The 23932-nt window shown below is 38.4% G+C and overlaps 1 long non-coding RNA gene across 1 annotated transcript in view; it reads right to left on the bottom strand.

The window, feature by feature from the left end:
* Positions 1-5264: 5264 nt before the first annotated feature.
* Positions 5265-23932, bottom strand: part of LOC114029305 — a 34251-nt gene continuing 15583 nt past the window's right edge. Inside the window, exon 4 of the long non-coding RNA XR_003567471.1 lies at positions 5265-5448. This is a non-coding gene — a long non-coding RNA (uncharacterized LOC114029305). The remainder of the gene's footprint in view (positions 5449-23932) is intronic.

Genomic DNA, 23932 nt, shown 5'->3' with positions numbered 1-23932 from the left:
CCTTGGGTTTACCTAGAAATATGACTTCTGGTCATTTTTTTTTTGGCCAAGTTTGTTTGTTTGACCTTATTTTTAAAGGGAAAGAAAAAGAGGAAGAGAAAAACAATAAGCTAAAAGTGATTAACACACTCCAAAAATCCAAAAATGTATGCAATTTCCACACCTGTGGACCTCTCACCTTTCCTTCCTACCTAATGGTTCTGCTTCTTTGTTGTCCTCAGATCTTCTGGTATACTCCTTGTCTTCAAGAACTTTTAAAAATCAATGACGGGTATGCACAAATGACTATTATAGAAGTTAGAGCATGCTTATTTGCTAAGAGAGATCAGACGTCATGGCAATGCATCTAGAATTCGAGGCCCCAAAGTTGCCCCTTCTTCAATTGTACACATTGCAAACTTGTAGCTAGTAACTAATGCATTTGTGTTCTGGGTGTGAGGAAAGTCAAAGCCTGGTCCCTTATTTGCTGTGTCATCCATCTTGACTTAACAACTTTTGCAGGATTTCTTTGTGTACCTACATGAAGAACAGTATCTCTATCAATCAGCAAATGTTTATTAAGTGCTTGCATTGTGCCAGGCACCATCCCATCTGCTTTTCCCCATCAGTTCCACATATTAAAAATATATGGGACAGGGGCAGCTAGGTGGTTGTAGTGGATAGAGCACCAGTCCTGGAGTCAGGAGGACTTGAGTTCAAATGTGACCTCAGCCACTTGACACTAACTAGCTATGACCCTGGACAAATCACTTAACCCCATTGCCTCGCCAAAACAATTTTTTTAAATATATAAATATATTATATTATATATAATATAATTTATATATATATATATATAAATACCTCTGTGTGTGTATATGTGTGTACATACACATACACACACACAAAGGACATTAATTTAGAGGGGATAAAACACAAGCAAAGCCATTCTAACTTATTAAAAGTAAAGGTATGTTGTATTCTTCCCCAAAACACAAGGAAATACAGATAAATTCCTTATACTCCCCTCAGTTGATGGACCCAAAAGAATATGGGGAAAGGGCTAATGGGAGAATGCTTACAGGGCCTTTCCCAACTACTAAGATACATCCAATTCAATCCTCTAAGTATTTATTAAGTGCCTACTCTATACAAAGCACAGTGCTAGGTACTAAGGATACAGACAGAATTAAGACCGATCCCTGCCATCTAGGGACTTACACTGTAATAGGAAGATAAAACATGTACATAAATATATGTAACAGGGGTAATCATTAGAAGGGAGCCTCCTCCTCCTCATTTGCTGGACTGGAGAAAAATCTCCCCTCGCTAGTCTCTAAGTCCAGGGAAGAGTTGGCAAAGTCCCAAGTGACACATTCAAAAGAGAGAAAGAGGCCAAGCCTTTCTCCTCTCCTTTTATAGCCTACTGAGTGGGAGGCTCATCCTGGCTCAGTCACCAATTATCTCTGACACAGTTATCCAGTCATGGGGACTGGTAAGGGAATTCTGTATCAATCCGTGGAGCAAGTCCTTCCACACTAAGCAAATATCCATGCCCACAGAACCAGAGCAGATTGAGGGGCTCCCCTAATATTCCCCATTACATATTCATGTGATTATATTTTTTAGCTTATATGTATGGACACATGCTTGAAGGTATGTGTGTATAAATGTATAAATCTATATCTCTATATACATAAAGATAGATATAGATGTATATATATAAATGCATATAGATATATGTGTAGATATAGATAGATATATCTTAATGTATTTTAAAATGCAGACTCTCAAGTAAGTGGAGAGTATTCAGGAAAATTAGAACTGCCATTTGGTTCTTGGGCATTGAATGTCAGCCAAGTAAAACCAAGGATCAGAACAAGGTCATCTGATCTTGGTTCTCACCCATTTGTGCTTTAAGACCCATATTCAAACATTCAATTTCTATTCTCACAATCTCAGCTTACATGTGGGGTGATCAGATCTCCTGCCTAAGGGCACAAGATGATTGCCTTTGGCAGGGGTTAAGAAGGTGCTTCCTCATCCCCCATTAAGAGTATTTCATAACTGGCTAAGTGTAATGAAAGGAGTTTTGTTTGAGGGTTTTCACCTTCACCAGAAGCACCACTGAGGTGAAATCTTGGTTTAGTTGAATTTTCATTTACCTACATGCACACACAAAAAGAATACCATAATCAGGATGTTTCTGGAAGGGCCTAGAATTTATGGATGTAAGCTTTTACACTCAACTTTTTTTTTTAAACCTTTAACCATTGAAATGGCCATTATTTGAGTATGGATCAAAGTCATATATCAAGACAGTGATAGAGCCAAGAATAAAATTTACATCCCTTGACTCGCTAGAATGTGTTAGAGATTAGATGACAAACCCTATTGGGGTGGAAGCCACACACAGGTCTATTTCTTTTGTAACGGTGGATAGGTGTTATTATCTCCATTTTACAGAGAAGGAAATTGAGGCTCAGAGAAGTTAATCTGTCCAGGGTCACACAACTACTATCTAAGCCTAAATTAGAATAATGGGCTAAGAAGTGAATGGAAAAGTTAGAAAACATGAGGGCTCTTTAGCTAGAAAGGATGCATATCCTATTGCAGGAAGCTTCTATTACCTCTGGGGGAGGGGAAAAGGTAAGGGAATAAGTATTTATTAAGCACCTACTATGTGCAAGGCACTGTGCTAAGCACTTTCTAAAATAAATATTATCTCACTTGATCCTCGTAATAACCCTGTTAGGTGGGTGCTATCATGACACTCATTTTACAGTTGAGGGAAATGAGGCAGACAAAGGTTAAGGTTAAGTGATTTGCCCTGAGTTTCACAGCCAGTAAGTGTCCAAGCCCGGATTTGAACTCAGGTGTTCTTGATTCCAGGTCTAGTGCTCTATCCGCTATGTAACCTAGCTGCCTATGATTCAGTCTATTTCAATTAAGGAGTTCTAGGGCTGGTATGACTTCAATTACCTAGTTAACTTTGGGTCTCAGTTTCTTCATCTGTAAAATGGCAGAGTAAAGCTGGTGGGAGAAGGAGGAAGGAGATGTCAAGATTTGACGTGGGGAGGAAGATGATCTCAAAGATTCCTCCCCAACTTCAAACTCCATACTTCTAAAAAAAAAATTTTAAGGACTTAATCTGTTACCTAGTCCTAGGACTATCCCAAGGAGCATAAGAAAATGGAGAAGACTTGTAAAGGCACCGTCTAAAGAAGGAAGATGAAAAGATAGAGACAGCAGAGTCACCTGAGGTTAAGACAGGGCACTGTGGCATCGGAGCAGTAAAGAAGGAGGGGTTGCCTTCAAAAGTCTCCCTGCTGAGAAGGCAAACAGAAAGTCCTGCCTGGTGATGCATTTCCAACCACAAAGAACAGAATAATCTCAGAAGTTTCGCATTATAAAGCCAACAAGGGCACAGACAGAACAATAATCACACACAAACCATGTGAGGGCCACACTATCATACCAAAAGATGAAAACATGAACAGGGCACCCAGAATAAACAGGGGCATGGCTAGTGATGTGGCCTGGCAGCCTCCTTTCTCTGCCTTCCAGCTTTTTCCTCACAAAACAAAACATCAAGGCCACCCATCTGCCAGTTTTACGAGACCAGGTAGGGCTTTGCCTCTTCTCGCCTTCTGGTTAGCTAGATTGTTTGATGGCCGCCATGTCTGCCTTTGGTGTGCTAGCACATAGGTGTCCTATCAGATCTTTTGGCTGGATCATGTCTAGAGTGATGGAGCTAATAGGGTTTAGTCATTTGGTCAAGGTAGTCAAGAGGCATTTATTAAGCACTTATTGTGTGCCAGATACTTTGCTAAGAACAAGGAATACAAAGAAAGGAAAAAAACAGTATCTGCTCTCAATAAGGGTGCATTCTAACAGGGGAGATAGCATATGAATAACTAGGCACATGCAAGATACAAATATGTGTGTATATAAGTATTTATATGTGTGTGTGTGTGTATTGTATATATATACACACATATATATGTATATATACATATATGTATACAATGTATATAGAAGGTAACCTCAGAGGCAAAAGCACTAAAGTTGGGGGTGGGGCAGAAAAGATCTCCTGAAGAATTTGGCATTTGAGTTGAGTCTTGAAGGATGCCAGGGAAACTAAAGGTAGAAGTGAAGCAGAATAGCATCCCAGGCACAGGGGAGAGCTCGGTGCAAAGATTTGGATACAAAAGAGAGAGTGTCATGTGCAAGGAGCAGAAAGCAGGCCGTTGTAGCTGGATTGTAGAATGTATCCAGGGGAATAAAGTATAAGAAGACTGAACTGAAGGAAGGGACCAGGCTGTGATGGGTTTTAAGTGTTAAACACAGGATTTTCTATTTATAGGTCTGTGGTTTGGGAGAATCACTTGTTTAGCTTGCTCTTAATTGTTATTTCATCTTTGAAATTGAACTGTAATGTTATAGACCTAAAAGACATATTGATGGCATGGTCTAGATCAAGCTGAATTAAATTATTTCCAGGGGTCATATAGGATTCTGTCTGGAAGTGGCTGGAAGCATGCTCCTGGCCCACTTGCAGCAGGGATAGCCACAGGCTTGCGGGTCATAGTGCCAGGATAGGCCAGTATTCCAGGCCCTGAGGGAAAGTTTGCATTACCCCAGTCTATAGAAGATGAAACCAGCAATGAGCCAACAACCTTTACCAGATGACATGGGTGCAAGACTACTTTAAATGCCCACCCACTCCCCTCTAAACCAGATGTGAGTCGTATGCATACCATGAGAAAACCGTACAGACACAATATTATGTGAGCTTAACACAAATGAAAATGTTTGTACATGTTAATCGGGAATGAGTAAGAGATTGACAGCCTGGAAACAGAACAATGGGTGAAAGATGTGTGGACTCCACCTGTGTGGGGAACAGTGATGAGTCAGACAGGATGGCTCACCCACCAGTGAGAGAGGAAACCTAGAATGAGATGAGCTCAGATCAGAAGCGATTGCATCAATGGAGCCAGGCACTCGATAAGAGGAGTTGATGAAGTTAAGTTAGGCTGGAGTTTAAAGAGGCTCATTCAGAAATGGAACAATGCCTGCATTTCTTATCTCACAGCTCTGTTGTTGAGGGAAGTACTGCATATATAATAAGCTATTTACTACTCCTGCAATTATCCTTGAGCATCATTCTTATAATCTGTCCCCCAAACCTTTCTTTTCCTAAGCTCCTGAATGTTAAAATTTTCACTCATTAAGAACAGGAAGGCATTTTACAGATAACACTGCCTTCTTTTTTTGTCTGTTTTTTGTTTTTAATTGTTCATGCAAATGAGAAGACAGAACTGGAAAGATGGAAGTGATTTGGCCAAGGTCAGACTCAGATAATAAATAGAGCCAGGATGCAGCACCAGCTTCTCTAACACCAAATCCAATGGCCTTTGCGGTGTCTTTGAATCTCGTCAGTTGTTGACATCAGGAGAATGAGCCCTGGAATGGGAAAATCTGCATTAGAGGTGAGACAAAAAAAGCCAGAGAGACACAGTTTCTGGGTAATTAATAATCAATTTATTAATTAGGCTAGCTGATAATCAGTAAATTGGTGGTCAGTGGTCTCTCTCCATAATCAAAGACCCCTAATGGAGATACTGAATGCCTTCATATATTTTTAGAAAAGGGATTGCCCCTGACAGGTGAAAATCAACCCTGACTGGTGAACAACTAATGAGGGGGTGGCTAAAAATTTTGGCTCCTCTTGCTGAGACTGTGGTTTAATCAAGAGATTCAGCTGCCTCCAGCAATTTGGACCAAGAAGTTCATCTCTACTCAGACCAGGGGCAGCTAGGTGGCACAGTGGATAGAGCACAGGCCCTAAAGTCAGGAATACCTGAGTTCAAATCCAGTCTCAGACCAAACACTTGACACTCACTAACTGTGTGACTCTGGGCAAGTTACTTAACCCCAATTGCCTAAAAAATAAATAAAATTAAAAAATAAAATTATTGAGCTCTACCCAGACCACTCTGGTTGGTTTTCTCCTTCATGAGCTGGGTTACACTAAACTCCAATGGAGGGGTGCAAGGGCATAGACTTGATGCTTTGGGGCTGGAATTCACCTAGATTAGATTCAGTTTACACTCTAAACAGAAGTAAAGTCTTTTAGTTGGGTGGGGTCTAGCCCAAGATCTCAGAGCAGGGAACCCTACCCCCACCTGGAGGATTAGGCCAATCTCATCCATCAGCCTTGTCCTTCAGAGACTGGGTGACCTACAGGATCTGGTCCCTGAATGTAGAAAAAAAAAAGCCTGGATCCAAATTAATAATGGGTTATTAATATAAGAGAAAATAATCATTTCTCTCAGAGGGGAGCTGCCCAACAGAGGTCTATACCTCTAGCGGAAATTTATCTTTAGGAAATAAGCCACTATTGATTCACCAGAAAAGTACAAAAAAAGCATGTATTAGGTATTTAATATATGTTTGCATAGTGCCTGGAACATACTAAGTACTTAATACATGTTTATTAGATTGATAAACATATAAACAATTATAAATGTTTGTTGTGGACCGAATTGCTCCAAAAGAGTTGTTGGAAGCTTGGATTTCTGCTGGGAGAATGAGGGTGGGGAGAGGGGAGAATGAGGAGGAAGAGGTTATATGAAATTCTTCCAAAAGATTCAGTAAAACTGATTTTGGTTTATTTTGGGAGGTAGGGGTGAGGGAAGGATATTTGCCACACCCTTTAGGAGGAAGAAGAGGGAAAGAGTCACAATAATATCAAAGAAACAACAATCAAGTGTTGCAATTGAAAGAAAACTGGGACACCAGATGCTAAACAAACACAGAATAGGCAGAGTCTCAGAATGCCCTAAAAATATACTATGGATCCCTGGCCCCCATCATTTGGTGTCCCATGACACTCCCGGATCACCCACAAAACAATTTTCCATAAGTCTGAATTTTCCCTCATTTGGCATCTAAAGGATACTTTCTACAGCCTAACTGGCTTTTCAGCTGAGATATGGTCATCTAAATACCGTATCTCACAAGAGACCTGGCAAAAAGTTTTCTCATGGAGAAATTCATTACCAGTTACACAATCTCAAGGGCTTTCACACTTGCGATCCTAGGAGCAAATTCTAACTTTCAGAATAAAAAAAAAATTAGAAAAATAATTAGCCAGACATCCTCCACATCAGATTGTTTTTGTTTCATGGCACAGAATTTGCATCGGTGCCATATAAATGAATGGATGTGCATTAATAGCCATGTCTCAAATGACCTCTACCTACAGTGAAGGGAGATATTTGTGCCTTTGTCTATTTCAGAGAATACAGAAAATTCCCCTTTGGTGCAGGTTATTAAATGTTTGCTAAGTTGCTGAGCCCAGAGTTCTGGGGTTAGCCCCTACCCTTGCTCCCTCTCAGACCAATGTGATCTTTTCTCACTTCCCTTTCATACACACACACACACACACACACACACACACACACATATAATCTTATTTCACCATCTTACATGGGAGATATGATTATGAAGCACAAACCACACACATCTCCTAATGTAGCTTTTAGTTACACCACCTAGAGTCAAAATCACTTCCTTGACGGATGTTGGTGAATCCCCTCTTCCTTTACTTGCTGCCATGAAATTTTCTATTCTGTATTCTTTTCCATCTTTCATTTTTATCCTTCTTTCTTTATTTGTCCAGGTAAAATTTCTTAGATCCAGGCATGTTCCTCCTCAGGAATGCCTCTCTCTATGAATTATGTCATCTCCCATTAGATGACTGCTAGATTTCAGTGTCATGTACCCTAGGGTTTCTTCTTGGGAAGAAAGGAGAACTAGAACATTCATAACAACTTGACTGGAGGGGTCACTTTGTTAATTAAATGAATTTAAATTTAAACATTTCCTCTTGGGCTGCACTGGGAAGGCCAAAATGGGGCCTATTGTCCCCACATTTGACTCCTCTGTGTTAGAGGATAGAATGATGCTTCTTCACATTTTGGCACCACAAGAAAGAAAAGTTTGTCAGAACTGATCAGAAATACAAATACTCTTCCTGCTAAAACTATATCAGGTCAAATGGCACTGACCATTATACCAGAAATGTTATTAAAGGTAACAAGGGCATATTTCATTATGCACCAGTACTGTGTAATAACAAAATTGGAAACAGATCTCACTAGGTATAGGAAAGTACTTTATATACTATTTTTGTCGATGGCATTCTTAGCCCCAACTCACATTGTATATTACTATCCAATATAGAACTTCTTTTTAATAGAATTTCTTTTCTTTAATTTCTTCTTTAATAGAAATTCTGTTTTAAAAACAGAAACTATATCGCCAAATCTTTTTAAGACAAAATGAGAGGGGGAAATGTAGAGCTACTAAAATTTGAAGAGGGAAAGGTTGAAGAAGTTCAGATCATTGAAAATCTTCACTTAACATAAACTTGAGTAATTATGCCTAATAATAAAAGAGATAACAAAAATAGCACTAAAGCCTCAAATGGTTTTGAAAAGGAGATGGGCAAACGTAGCCTGGAATTCTGAAAAACCCTTTTTTAGTTTGATGGCATGAATCCAACTTGCAGATCAATTCTACCAAAAGAAGGTAATTTTAAAAAGCTGTGAACGCATTCTCTCACAATATTTGGCAGAGAGAATAAAATCATTTCTGGACCTGAATCAGTAGCATATGTGGTAGCCATTGCCTTAGTAAGAACCACAGGAGGAAAGGGAGAAAGATCAAGAAATACTGCTAAGGTCAAGTATCAAACACCATTCATGTCAGAAGCAACTTAGAGATCTATTGAAGACCTTCAGAAAGGTCATGAAGATTACCTCATCACGTAACTGATATGTGCAGTAGAAAATTTAAATGCAATATTACTGGATTAAAGACAAAAAAAAACATTAGAAAGGAATCTAGAAAACAAAAGCACATTCAAAATTTTATATTCCCTTAACCTGTGAATGAAAGTAAAACTCAAAAGATCAAGACATATGAGTCAAAGCAACACAAAGAACAAAATAAGCAGTTCAATATTAACCAAAAATTTGGCCATTGAAGCATGAGAAATAAGGAAATCAGAGATGAGAGGGAATACCTGAAGAAGAAAAATGTGGGAAATTTCTAATTGTTTATATGATTTCGGGAAATCCAACACATCGTGAATGCAATTTGGATCAAACAAGAAAAAAGGAGGCATGTGTACCGTTAAAGTGATGAACAACAGCATAGTTACATTAAGAGAAGTGACTGAAATTCTAGCTTCTTTATAAAACCAGAAAGTTCTGTGTTGGCATAAAAACCATAATTCTTGACTTAAATGCTTCACAGCACCTCATGAATTACTAACAAGGCACTTTATCGATAATCCCTCAGACATAAGTCCAATACCACCTTTCTTCATAGAAAGTGTCATGTATCTATTGCCAAAAGATAAGAATACCAGTGACCCCCTCCAAATATAGTCTAATTATGTGTTTATGTACAGTACTTTGTATAACCATTCACAGCTTGTATCCTTCCAAAAAAAAAATCTGTAAACACTTGTGAGAAAATAATATATTGGCTTCTCAGCCAAAAAGTTCCAGATACATAAAGAGCTATTATTGATTCATTAATTGTTAGGTAAGTTGCTCCAAAACTCTCAAACATATACTGCTTTTGCTGATTATCATAAAGCCTTGGGGACTCAGTTCCACACTCATGGCTTGCTTATTTACTGCAAATATATGACACAGGCCCAAGTGTAGCGAGAATGAAAGAATACTTGATATTCATGGAAAACTCTTTTTCATTCAAAACATGTCAAGAACAATTCCTAAAAATATATAGCATATATCAGGAAGATTAATTTAAAGATCATTATGGTTCTACCTATTCTTCAATATGCTATCATCTCTCTTAAGTATGGCTTCCAAATTAAAGAAGCTAAACTAAAACATCTTATTTACTACCTGGAGTATATGGATGAAGTCAAGCTATACGGTTCCACTGAAAAACAAATTAAACATCTCCTTCATCTTAAGAAATTTTTCTCCAATGATATCAAAATGCCATTCGGACTTGATAAGTACAAAATTCTTAAGGTACATCAAGGAAAGATAGAAACTAAAAGCTTCAAATGTGAATCCAGAGCTGGTTTTATGAAAAAAAAAATAGATAAACCATTGATTAATTTGATTTAAGAAAAAAAGAAAAGGAAGAAAACCAAATTACCAGCATCAAAAATGAAAAAGGTGAATTCACCACCAATGAAGAGGAAATTAAAGAAATTATTAGAAGTTATTTCGCCTGATTATGTGCCAATAAATCTGACAATCTAAGTAAAATCAATGAGTATTTATAAAATATAAATTGCCTAGATTAACAGAAGAGAAAATAAAATGCTTAAATAATCTCATCTTAGAAAAATAAATAGAACAAACCATCAATAAACTCCCTAAGGAAAAAAATCCCCATTACTAGATGGATTCACAAGTGAATTCTACCAAACATTTAAAGAACGATTAATTCTAGTACCATATAAACTATTTAGAAAAATAGGCAAAGAAGGAGTCCTACCAAATTCCTTTTACAACACAAATATAATGCTGACACCTAAATCAGGAAGAGCAAAAACAGAGAAAGAAATCTATAGACCAATTTCCCTAATGAATATCAATGCAAACTTGAATCCAGAGGTCTTTTTGAAGCACTGGATGAAGGTTTACCTTAATCTCCTCCGAGCAAGACACATGAAGCATAAAGATAGCAAGGAAAAGCTATGGCTAAATATATTGAGAATTAATGACATTACGCAATCAAAGCTGTATGGAAAAAATATATTTAAAGCAACATCTATGCCATAAGATAAATAATAGAATTGGAAAGAACTCTAACAAAAATCTATACAATAGTAACAACAAAATATGGGACCTATCACCTTAAGTTGATTAATACCTCTATACCAAAAAAGTAGAAAGAGGACTTTTTAGAGAATTTGATTAACAGACAAATACACACACACAGAGAAATATCTCAGGAACAAACAGATATTCAGTTCACCAGGCAATAGTAAAGATTGAGAATAAGTATATGCCGTAAGATTTAGTCATTGGAAAGTGACTGACTTGCAAATGGAACATAAGAAAAAAAATAAGATCCAAAAATGGTGTCAAAAGACCTCTTTGGGTGATATCCTCATGAACTCTGCCAACCTGTGCACAAAGAACAAATGGCTGAGGCATTAGGATTTGTTTGTAGAAATGGAAAGGTTTATGATGGCAATTCAGGACCAGGACACTTCCATCAGAAACTACAGAAGAGTAATCTTTAAGGAGCTCAGATTCAGTGATAAATAGAGCTTATGCAAGGAAACAGTGGGGAATGTGCAATATAGTATAGCTGACAGAAATGTAGCACCTACCTAGAAAGACAAGCCTAGTGGACAGAATTGTACATCTAAAGCTTGCTGTCTTGCACAGAGCGAACAAAGGCAAATCCCCATATTGCAGATACAGGTCTCAAAAAATCAACCCAATAAACTATTCTCAAACCAGACCATTATCACAGACCGAACTGTTGCCTAAAATCACCTAGATATAACACTGAATCATAAAGACTTCTTACCAACCTTATTATACAGTTGTTACCATACCAAATACTCATAATCTCCAACGAAAGTTTTCAAAATATAGAGACTTGGCCTCAGAGATCAATGAGACAAGAAGGGGGTGCTAATGTTGCCCCATCTGATACTGGAACTGTACTGGAGATGCTTTCGGTGAGCCTGCAGAGGCTGAGCTTAATTTTTAACATTTTTATTCAATTAAAAAAAAACAATTATTTTATTTACCTGTGCACTAGTCCGTAGAATGCCATATAAAGTGTTCTTACATATATATTGCTGTTGTTCAGCTGTTTCAGTTGTGTCTGACTCTTCATGACCCTATTTGGGCTTTCTTGGCAAAGATACTGGAGCAGTTTTCCATTTCCTTCTCCAGCTAATTTTATAGTTGAGGAAACTGAGGCAAAAGGGTTAAGTGACTTGCCCAGGGTCACACAGCCAGAAAGTGTCTTGAGGCCAGATTTGTACTCAGGAAGGTGTGTCTTCCTCAGTCCAAGTCAAGCACTCCACTGCTCCATGTCTTACATATATATATAAAGGAATGATAAATAGCAGGATAACAATACATCCCAGGGCTTTGTCTTCTGAACCTTATTGAAAAAGATGAGGATGAGATACTCACAACAATAATTGCTAACATTTATACAATGCTTTAAGGTTGTCAAGGCATTTTTATGTCATCTCAATCCTCATAACAACCTAGGAGTCAAGGGTAGTACAGGTATTGTTATCCCTATTTTACAAATAAGGAAACTGAGACTCAGAGAATTTGTTGCTTATTCATGCTCACACAGCTAATGAGTTGATATATGGACCAACTATGAAAGTTTGATTAACTGACAGAGCATAAATTAGCTCATGATAAGTCATTTGTGCTTCAACTATATTTCTTAAACTTCTAGGTTTTGTTGGTGTTTTTTGGTCCTGGCCTAAGATTTCATTAATATAAGGAAGTCCTAGTGAAAAAATTCCCTCTACCTATGAAGACCAGCAATTGTTCTACAATTTATGATCTTAGAGAGTTACTTAGGACACAGAAAGGTTAAATGACTTTACTGGGATCAAACAATCATTATGCATCAGAGGCAAGACCTGAAACAAGGTTTCCCTGGCTGAGGTTAGCTCTCTTTCCAGTACGCCATGTTTCCTCTCACAATAGCCAGTATATCTAATTATCATGAAGAATACGATACATGAATTTCAAGCAAAATTTAAAGAAATACAACTACTCAGGAAGAATATGGTACTTTTCTCATACTGAATTGAAACTATTAGTCAAGCTATTTAAGAGAATTCTAACTTTCTCATTCTTTTAAAATTGGAACCTTTAACTTTAGCCCACTCTCACATTAGGCATCAAAAAGACTATATAAAAATTTCCCTTTGCTTATGGTTTTGATGTCCAAACACATACGCTGCTTAATGCTAGCCTTTAAACTACAGGCTTGCAATTTATGACAGAAAAGGCATGAAGTACATCTTGCCTACTCCCAATTAGCTTCGCAGCAATTCTTTTTCCTTGTCTCCCATGCATCTCTTTAATATCCTGTGTCCAGTGTTTCAAGAAGAAAATAAAGTTATGGAGGCATACATAGTATGAGTCCACAGTATACAATTATTCTCTTCAGGAGCAGAAAAGATTTCTTTGGAAATAATACTTTGATGAATCTATGACCTTTTTGTTGTAGGTATCCCCTCATATAGCATAAATCCCAACCCATCAAGCCCTCATCCTACTGTGACTTCTGAAAACATTCTCACATAAATCTTCTTTAGGGATCCACCCAACATTGGAGATCTTGTTCTAGATTTTTTGACATGGTTTGGATACCAGTGGAATACACTAGCTTTGGTAGGAGCAATATCATAAACCCCGCCCCTTCTCTCCATGCAAGTGAGGCTAATTTTTCTTTTAAAACCATCGAGACTATCCTTGAGTCTTGGTTGGTTCAGAAGAGGTTCAGACTGTTGACATCACTTCTTGGTCACGTAAATACAAAGCAGCTCCAGGGGCACTCTGATGCTTGACTAGTGGATCACAATGGGTAATTCAGACAAGAAAATCAACTCAAGGTGTCCTCAATATCCAACAATGTCTTTGTTCTTCTTTTGCCAAGGCTAAGTAAGTTTCTTTTTGTTATCTGTTGAATGATCTGCAAGAATTTCATTTTTGTTCCAGTATCAAACCTAAACTACCAGGGGACTGGCCTCTTGCTACAGGATCAATCCATCTCCTTTTCAAGTCATCTGTCTCCAATGATGTCCCTTCTGATACTTCTGCTGTCCAATTCATTAGGAATGTGGGTGGCCTGCTCACACCCACCATGAGCATCTCCATTGCTATTCTAATGCTTTAGAGACTGTGATATTCCATAACTAACAGCATTCACAAGAAGAATATTGATATTTTAAAATAGGCCTGACTTTTAGGGAAAGCTTGGAGTTGTTAAAAGTACTGCACGATATGCCAAAAGTAATTCTGCTCTCTTTCTCCTAGTCAATTCTGGGAGCAATTCATTGCCTGTCTACCATTTTTGGTCATGATGTAGATTAGATAGATAGACAGACAGAGAGATAGCTAAATAGATTTTGATATACTAGCTCTATTAGTTGTCTAGCCCAGTAGTCATACTCAAATAGAAATGTATCCTTCCCCCATATTGACTTAGAAAACCACAAATTAACATTATCTATGTTACGTTGTGTTTTATACACACATACTTAGGTCTTTATAGAAGAGGTAGAAATGATTGCTGAGCCTCTTTTAAAAGATATTTTAAATCATGGCAAATAGGAAGGGTGCCACAAGTTTAGAAAGAGGCAAATGTCCCAAGTTTCAAAAAAGAGAAGAAAGTCGAGTCTGCAAAGTAGAGAGAGGCCAGTGAGTTTCACATAATTCCTGGGGAAATTCTAGAATGAATCATTAAAGAGATGGTTGCCAAACATCTAATTAGAGAAATGGCGTTAGAAAGAGCCAGCATGGTTTTATGGAAAACAAATCATGTCAGACTAACCTCATTTACTTTTCTGACAGGATGAACAAACTAATAGGTGAGAGGAATGCTATGGATATAGTTTGTATAGATTTTAGCAAGGCTTTTGATAAAGTATCACATTTTCTTATTGTGGAAAAGATGGGCCAATTTGGATTAGATGATAGTACATCATATGGATTCAGGATCTGTTAGATTGCCAGACTCAGAGTAATTGTTAATGGTTCAACGTCAATAGGACAGGAAGTCTCCATTTAAGCACCCTGTGATAGGTGCTTAGCTGGTATGTTTAACATTTTTAACTTGAGAGGATCTAAATAAAGGCATGAATGGAATGCTCATCAAATTTGTATGTGACACAAAGGTAGAAGGGATAGCTAGCATATTGGATAACTGAGTCAGGATCCAAAAGCATATTGAGCATTGAACTGAATCTAATGTAAGATGAAATTCTATAGGGATAAATATAAAAGTCTTTTACTTAGGCACAAAAAAATCAACTCACCAAAGATGGCACAAGGATGGAAAAAGTGGAAAAAATCAATGGACTGGAAGTTCAATATGAGTCAACAGTGTGATCTAGCAACCAATAAGAAAGATCATAGGATCTTGGACCGTGTTAAGAGGGATATAGTTTCTAGGAATAGGGAAGTGATAGCCCCACTAAGTGCTCTCATCAGGCCTCATCTGAAGTATTGTGTTCTGTTCTGGACCACGTAATTTAAGAAGGATAAACTGGAGATTAACCAGAAAAGGGTAACCAGGATACTGAAGGGACTTGAGTCTATATTATGAGGGAGAAGGGAAGGAGCAAACATTTATTAAGCACCTACTATGTCCCAAGCACCATGCTAAGTACTTTACTAATAGTTCATCTGAGAAATTTGATTGGCAGACATACCTGACCTGTTGCCAGGACCACAGTGAAGGGGTGGGGGTGGAGAAGAGGGGAAGAAGAAGAGCCAATGTAAGGGTTAAATGACAACCAGCTGCCATGAGGAACTCCAGTGAGAAATACAGGCAACTTGGCTAACACCCACAGTGCCCCCTTGTGGTTTCCATCAGCTAGAAGAATTTCAGCGTTCTGGATCATGGAGGTAGAGAATTTGGGGGAAGGGAAGGAAGGGAAAAAAAGAAAATTACATGGTAACTTTATTATATATTTTAAAAGAATAGCAAGTTGTACATAATATATTTGCAGTTCCACGTGCAATCATCTTTTTTATGGAAATGCTTGTGTTATTTCATAAATTAAAAAAAATTTTTAAAAGAACTTAGGTGTGATGGTGGGATCAAAGGTCTGACCATCCCTGTGAGTGGCTAGAGTGTAGTGAAAATGCAGCTAATGGGAGTTGGAGAGGTTAATGAACTGTGAGTTGAGGAGACATCAGTCTGTAGATTGAAGTCCTCAAGAAAAAGGACAGGGTCGGAATAGAGAGGAAGACTGTCAGCTAGATGCTGAACTACGTGAGAAAGCAGGGGAAATGATGGAGGGGGCTATAAATAATTGCAACTGGTATCTGAAGAGTGTGATATAGATAAATGAAATGAACCTCAGTGGCGGAAGGGTTGTGGAGTTACGGCAAAAGAGGGGGAATATTGGAAGAAGTGGCAGTTTAGAGCAAAGGATATATAAATGCCTATTCCTTCTGCATGAAAAGAATACACCTCATCTCTCAGGCCCTTTTTCCTCTCCTATAAAATGACGGTTAGACAGCCTCTGAGATTCTCTTTAGCTCTAGTTCAATGGTCCTAAGATGTTTTCCTTCTCTCTCCCCCTCCCCCCTCTCTTTTCTCTCTCTCTCTCTCCTCTCTCCCTTCTTCCCCATCTCTCCCTGTTCCTCTTTCTTTCTCTCCCTTTGTCCCTCCCTCCTTTCTTCTTCTTCTCCTCCTCCTCCTCCTTCTTCTCTCTGTTTCTCTCTCTCTCTCTCTCTGTTTCTCTCTCTCTCTTCCTTCTTCCCTCCTTCCCTCCCTCTGCCTCATAAGACACACAAACTCACACAGAGAACCAGTTAAAGACAAAATCCCCAACGCTGTAGGTGTGGAGTTTCTCAAGAAAGAAACCTCCCTGCATGACTGCTTTAGCTTTAGAACAGCACGGTGTTTCCCCTTTGTAGAAACCCTCCCAGGCAAGCTGGAAAAGATGGTATTAAGGTGGTCAAATCATCAGCATTAGTCATCCCCAGGAGGCTAGAGTTCATACAGACCCAACCTAACCGTTTCTGGGTGGGGAACATGGCTAACATGTAGTACTAGTCTGATTACATGAGAGGCCATTTGCAACTTGTCCTGGGCCTTGGGATAGCTTAACTGTAGTCACTGACAGTTGCTAATGGATGTGCCTGGTTCCACTCTGGGAGACACAGGGCCCTTTAAATCTTGTCCCTGAGCTCCAGAGTGTCACAGCTGTGGAGCTTCTTCTATTAACAGCTGTTCAAACAACAAATTGCTGCCATCCATTGGTTCCAACTTGATTTATATTTTTATGTTTTGTGTCATGGATTTTTTAAAAGTTAAAGATTTTTAACTTACCTCCAATAAGGTCCAGCTCCAATGTCACATTGTAGCAATGAGGTGACCCTGGTTTGGTTTGCTTATTTTTTAGTATTATTGCTGCCTTTTGTTTTTATAACAGTTATTTCTAAGTATATCCATCCCCCAACCCAGCTATCCAATCAGCCTATTTCTATTAACATAGGAGAAAAAAAAACAGTTCGGGGGCGGGGGGGAAACAGATGACATGTAAGCGTCTGGTAGCATATGTTACACATAGGCATCTGATAGAGTATGCAATATTCTACACCCATAAGGCACCACTTCTCCAATGAAAGGAGAGAGCTGTGTTTGCTCATCTCTTATTTGGACCCAAGCTTTGATTCTGGGTTCCTGAAGATTATGACAGCAAAAGACAATCTGTCAGGTCCTGCCAAGGTAGAAAAGCTTTCAGTAGGGGTCCTTGACCTTACTATATGTCTATTATAAAAGGAGAGGAAGAGGGTTGAATCTGTGTCCATGGAGGGAGAATCCACAGAAATGAAATCACAAATCCTTGAAATATTAAAGTATTTTAGGTGTAATTGTAGAGTTGTCAGCTTAACCTAGATCATTCATTTTCTTAGTTTTCTGGTTCTTCTGTGATCAAATATAATTCCACTTTAAATCTTATAATATATAAGTATATAAATACAGTAATAATTATGATAAAAATATCACATTTTTATATTGCTTATAAGTTTACAAGGTACAAGCCTCCTGACAATCTCGTGAGAGCGATACCATAAAGATTCTTATCCCCATTTTACAAATGAGAAAACAGTCCTTGAGAGGTAAATTCATACAGCTGGGAAATGTAATGTCAGGGCCCTGGTCTCCTGACTCTGAGTCTACCATCGGCAAATAGTTATCTAGCATTAACCAAAAGAAGTATAAAGAATTAAAATTAAACAAAGTCCCAGAAGAATTTAGTTCTCCTAAAATCACCACTTATTCAATAGCTCAATAAGCTATATTAGAAATTGGTAGCAAAACAAACTCAACATAAATCCTAATTTCTTCACCAACCCCAAACTTATGCCAAGATTGGCCCAAAGGTTCCTTGAGGTTTGGGAACCAAACAGAGACCAGACTCAGTTTCTCAGGTCACCTCCCTGATTTTTAAGTCTACTCCCTCCCAAAGACCTGAGGTATTTGGTGGTTTGGTTTTCATTCTATTCAAAACAAAACTTTGAGGAAACCAAGGGTGGGGCCCCAGCCTAAATCAAAACTAGGAAGACACAGCAACCAAAAGTACTATGCAAAGGGCCTAGGAAATCTTAAGATGGTTTCTTGAATTCCCATAACACCTGTTTAAATTATATATGTAATTATTTTTACAAATGTTATAATTATAAATATTAAATGTTATCTCTCACTTTCTCTTGTCAGGACCTGTGAGTTGTTTAAATTAAATTTTCTATTTTATTGTGAACTTAATAATCATCAACAAACACAAACATTTCCATATACAAAGAACAAGAGTCTAGCAGAAGAAACGGTGAACTTCTGTTATGTAGTTGACTTTTTAGAAGTATATATTTGTGTGTGTGTGTGTGTGTGTGTGTGTGTGTATAATATAAATCCTTAAATATATATGTATATATTTCAACAAGATGTAACAAAACTGCTCTGTATCCCCTTCTGCCCTTTTTGGGGAATTTTTCTGTACATTTTTAACAAATGTTTTATTCATACATCTTACCCATGCACTTACCATCCTTCCCCTACCATCTCAACAGAAGAGTTCCTTTGCAATAAATATATATAATTTAGCAAATACATGTCAACACCTTAACTATGTCCGAAAATTCAAATTTCATTCTATATCTTTAGTCTATTGAGGTATAAAAGGATAAGCCTTCTATTTGCATCTCATATCCCCAAAGCAAATAACTGTCTCAAGATTTAGTGTCCAATCCAAATAGGAAAATATGGGTCACTTCTAGTTTTTATTTTTAACCAGTTTACTCATCCCCATTCAGAGCCCCATGTTCTCCCTGACATCCCCTCCTCCTCTTCCTAAATGCACCTCGAGTTGTTTACACCAGGTCCCCAGGAAGGTCAGGCTGAGAAAAGATCCAATACAAATGCAGAAGGGATCAAGGGAAAAATGTAAGGGGAGGAGGTGGTGGATTAACAACTCAGTGGCTGAGAATCTATTTAATCTGGGCTTCATTTTCCTCATCTGTAAAATGGAGATAACGTGCCAGCATACCTTGCAAAACTTCAGTGAGGCAAAACAAAGAGCGAGTTTCCCTCCTCTCTCCCCACCAACTATCTCCATGTAAATCTGTTTAGAGCAAGTGCTAAAGAGACAAAGGTCTGGGGTCCAATGTGTCCTCTGAGCCAATTAAGCAGGATCTTTTACAGGATTTCATCCATGGCACATCCCCAACCTGGGAGTATTTTCCCTGGTGGCAGTGAGATCACTATACGGGAATACTATAGAGGCAAGCTCCAAAAATGGAAGTACCAGGTTATCACAAAAGGGAATTTTTCTTAAGTCTTTTGAAAATACTAAAAGGCTTATAATTGTTTTTCTACCATATTAAATTCTAGGTTATGAAACTTCATAGGGTCAAGATTTGAACCTGGAAGGGACCTCAGAGGTTATCTAAAGAAGAGTGGAAATGTTTCAATAATGCAGGCTGTCTCCTTTGACTATCAGTTAACCCTTCCATTCCCTACTTGGCTTAACTGGGTCAAATCTAGGCTTGAGCCATTCTGCTTCAAAGTCCTTCAAACCTACCCCCAACCAGTCTGCTCAATTTAACTACTTATCTATTCTAAGACTAATGTATTCAGCATCTTCTTCTTCGAATCATCTTAGTGAACTCTAATCTTCTTCCAAACCTCCTCCTGTCCTGGGGAATAGTCTCCCTGACCCTAGTCACTTGTTTCTTTCCCATCATTCACATCCATATAAATGGCTCAGATTTCTCTAGCTCAGAGGCCAAATTGGATCACAGAATTTGGAACTCAAAGGACATTTGGAGATAATCAATTGGGTCCAGCCCTTTCATTTCACAGATGGGGAAGCTGGGGGCCTGGAGAGACCAAGCAGCTTGCTCATAATCACAAAGGTAGTAAAATAGCAGGGTCAGGTCATGAAACCGGGTCTTTTGACTTTAAATTCATTTTTATTTCTACTCTGTTAAGCCACTTCTCAATCATCTTTAAGCAAAAGAGCCATATCATTGCTAGGAGCCCTACAGAATCTAGTCGTACATGATACTATCTGTATGTGAAATAACCACAAATGGCTCAACCACTTTAGGTTGAAGACCCTCAATTCAAACAATCCTCAAGTCCGCCTTTTTCCATAAAGTCTTCCCTAATTGCTGGGAGGAAGGGTGGTGGTTTCCCCCAATTCCTCATCAAGCACTCTCTTTGCTTTCTCGTGCCCCACTTGGCATGGTGGATACAATATTAAAAGTAGAGTCAGGAAGTCTTGAGTTTGAATCCTATTGCTAATCCTTACTAGCTGACTGACCCTGAGTGTGTCATTTAACTTTGCCAAGGCTCAGTTTCCTTATCTGTGAAATGGGGATAAGAATAACACCTACTATTCATATAACCCAATAGAAAGTTAAGTAAGCAGAACCAAGAAAACAACATACGCAATGACCACAAAAATGTAGGTGGAAAGAACAACACCACCACAATCAAAACGGAATGCTGCAAAATTATAATGACCCAACTTGGCCCCAAAGAAGAAAAAGGGGACTGCACCTCCCTCCCTTCTTTGCAGAGGTGGTGAACCACAGTTGTGGAATGCTGCATCTCATGTCAGACTTGGCTGGTCTTGGTTGGTTGATATAGCTGAGCTATTTTTTCTTTTTAAGATTTTTCTTTTTTAAATTTAAATTTTCTTTTTTAAATTAAAAAAAATTTTTGTTATAAAGGATAGTCTCTGGAGACTTAGGGGAAGGGATATTTTGGGAAATGAAGATCATATAAAAACAAAAGATATGAGTAATCAAAAAAAAATAATAGCACTCACCTCTCAGGGTTATTGGTGAGGTTCCAATGAGATGATGTGTGTAAAACATCTCACAAACCCTTAAAAGTGGTATAGAAATGGGAGCTACTATTATTAATAATAAATATTACACTCTATTCAGACAACCAATACTCTAGTTACTCTTACTCTGTAATATTCAAGAGTTGTTCAGGTGTCTCTCCTCCCTTAATGTATACATCTGCATCAGTGCCTTCTATCTCCAATTCAAAGTTTCTGAGAAGGCATGAGCTATGTCATTTGAGCCTAAGTGTAATGGCAGATTGGTGTCTACAAAATACTTGTGATGACAGCAGTCGTGACAATGGTAGCCACTGGGAAAACTCAAGTTGTTTCCCAGAAGGACAGTAGGAATCTTCCCACACTCTTGTTGGCTTAACAATATGATTCCATTTTGAGGTGCCATTCTTGCCATCACTTTGAGCATCCACCCCCTAAATGCCTAGAACATAGCCTGCTCCTGAGTCACAGACCACAGCAGAGATGCAGCTTGCCTAGACTTCCTGGGCCTATACACCTGAGGCCAAGCTGTAATTCCTGTGATTGTGGCGCTGTCTCTTGTGACTCATGTTGTTCGTCTCCGAGAAAACTGGAAAAGGTCTTGTTAGTGAGGGAGGCTTAGGAGTTTCTGGGCTGGTTGGAAACAGAAGGGCCATTTTCTCTCTCCCAGCAATGAAGCTAGCCAATGCTGAAGAAGAGGGGGTGTTAATGGTTCTCTCAAACAGAAACCATTCCAGGCATCAGCAGAGGTACAAGCATATATGGAACAGAATGTTCAAGATGCCAACCTGGGCAGGACCATAATTGGTGTTTTGATGTACCCTGTATTTGCTTTATAAAAGGAGAGTGGGAAGGAATCTTCTTTAATACTCTTCTTGACTCTGGTTAAAGAAACCATTTCAAGCAATTTAGACAACTCTTTGTAAGGTAATATAACTAATTGACACCCACAGGGCATCCTCAAATTCAGTTTAGGGCACTAGTTTTAACTTTCTTGCTTTAATTATCCTATCTATGCAGATGATTCCTAGATCAATAAATATATCTAGCCTTAATTTTTTTCCAGAGCTACAGTCATGCATCACCAGCTGTCTTTTGGTCATCTCAAACTGGTCCAGTTTGAGATCTCAAACACATCGTGTCCAGAATTGAACTCATTATCCTTCTTCCAAAACTCACCCCTCTTCCTAACTTCCCTATGACCAAGCTCTCAGTAACCCAAGGTCACAACCTCTGTGTCATCCTCAACTCCTCACTCTCACCCACCCTCATTCACAATCTAGGGTCAAAGCTTATTGTTTCTATCATCACCGTGTCTCTTATACATGTCCCATTATCTACACTCACGCAACCACACCCTAGTTCAGGTCCTCATCACCTCTCACCTGGACTATTTCATTAGCCTTCTAACTCATCTACCTGCTACAAGTCAATCCATTCTTCATTTAACTATCAAAGTGTTATTTTTTCTCTTTCCTTTTCCCTTTTTGTTCTGAATTTAAATCATAAAAAGAAAATTTACACACACACAGCAGAACAGAAAAAAAGATTATTTATGAAACTATGAATCTCTAATACTGTTTACTTTTTTAAAAGTACATAATAAATTCCTCAGGTTATTTTCAAAACTGCTCTGATAGTCTGTGCTTCCTTTTTAACTTTCTCCTCTTCCATGCATTTTCCAAAATATTCCAATGGCCCTAATTTTTGGCATCACTATCAATTGCTGAGTCCTCTTCTCTATCCCACCCCGCCCCCCACAAAGAAAAATAAAAAGGAGGAAAATAAAACTTGTGACAAATAAGCAGTCAAGCAAAATAAATCCACACAGAAGCCATGTCCAAAAGTCTAAATTTCTTTCTGTACCTTGAATAAGTCACCTAAGGGTCAGAAGGTAGAAAAGATGCTTCATTATACGTCTTCTAGAGACATGTTGATCAGACTCCTTTAGTCTTTCAAGGTTTTGTCTTTACAATGTCCCTGTATAAATTGCTCTCCTGGTTCTGCTATATTCCCTCTGTATCAGTTTATACCATCCAGGATACCCTGAAATTGTCTTTTGTCATCTTTATGGTGCATTATCCCATTACCTTTATATACTACAATTTGTTCAACCATTCCCCAAAGGATGGGCAACCCCTTAGGTTCCAGTTCTTATTTTTTTTTCCTTTTTCTTTTATTCCTTTTAACCTCTCCCACTTTCCCTTCAGGGCCAAGAAGTTTGTTTTGTTTCTAACTATTCCCTCTCTGTTATCATCCTTCCTCTTAACTCCCCATCCCTGTATCCATACTTGTTTCCTGGTTAAGTTCGATGTTTTTCTACACCAAAGGGTACATGTGCATTCAAGTCTCCTTTGTCCATTTCAGATAAGAGTGAGACCACGTGATCCTGCTCTTCCCGTCTCTTCATGCTTTTGTTCTCTCCTTCTCATGTACCTCAAGTATGAGAAACAGCAAGTCCCACCCTCTTGTTTCCTCCTTTTCTGCTCTAATATATTCCTTTCACCCTGCCTCCTTCTTCCCCCTTCAAACTCTCAGAACAGAACCAATCCACCCTTAGACCTCTGGTTTGCTTATTTAACTTCCTCAAAACCCTTTGAAGACATCAAAGTTCTCAAAGGACACTTGTTTCTTTTCCCCCTATATTACCACTACATCATCATACAGCCCCTTCCAATTGCTCAAATAAATTTACTTTTCTAGATTTTTCTGGACTCTTGTGTTTGCACTTCAATATTCCTATTCAGCTCTGATCCTTTCATCTGAAATACTTAAAAGTGCTGTATTCCACTAAGAATT

Source organism: Vombatus ursinus, unplaced genomic scaffold (assembly GCF_900497805.2).
Source record: "Vombatus ursinus unplaced genomic scaffold, bare-nosed wombat genome assembly UNPS02000577.1, whole genome shotgun sequence".
NCBI lineage: Eukaryota > Metazoa > Chordata > Mammalia > Diprotodontia > Vombatidae > Vombatus > Vombatus ursinus.
This window is presented reverse-complemented; position numbering and strand designations above follow the sequence as displayed.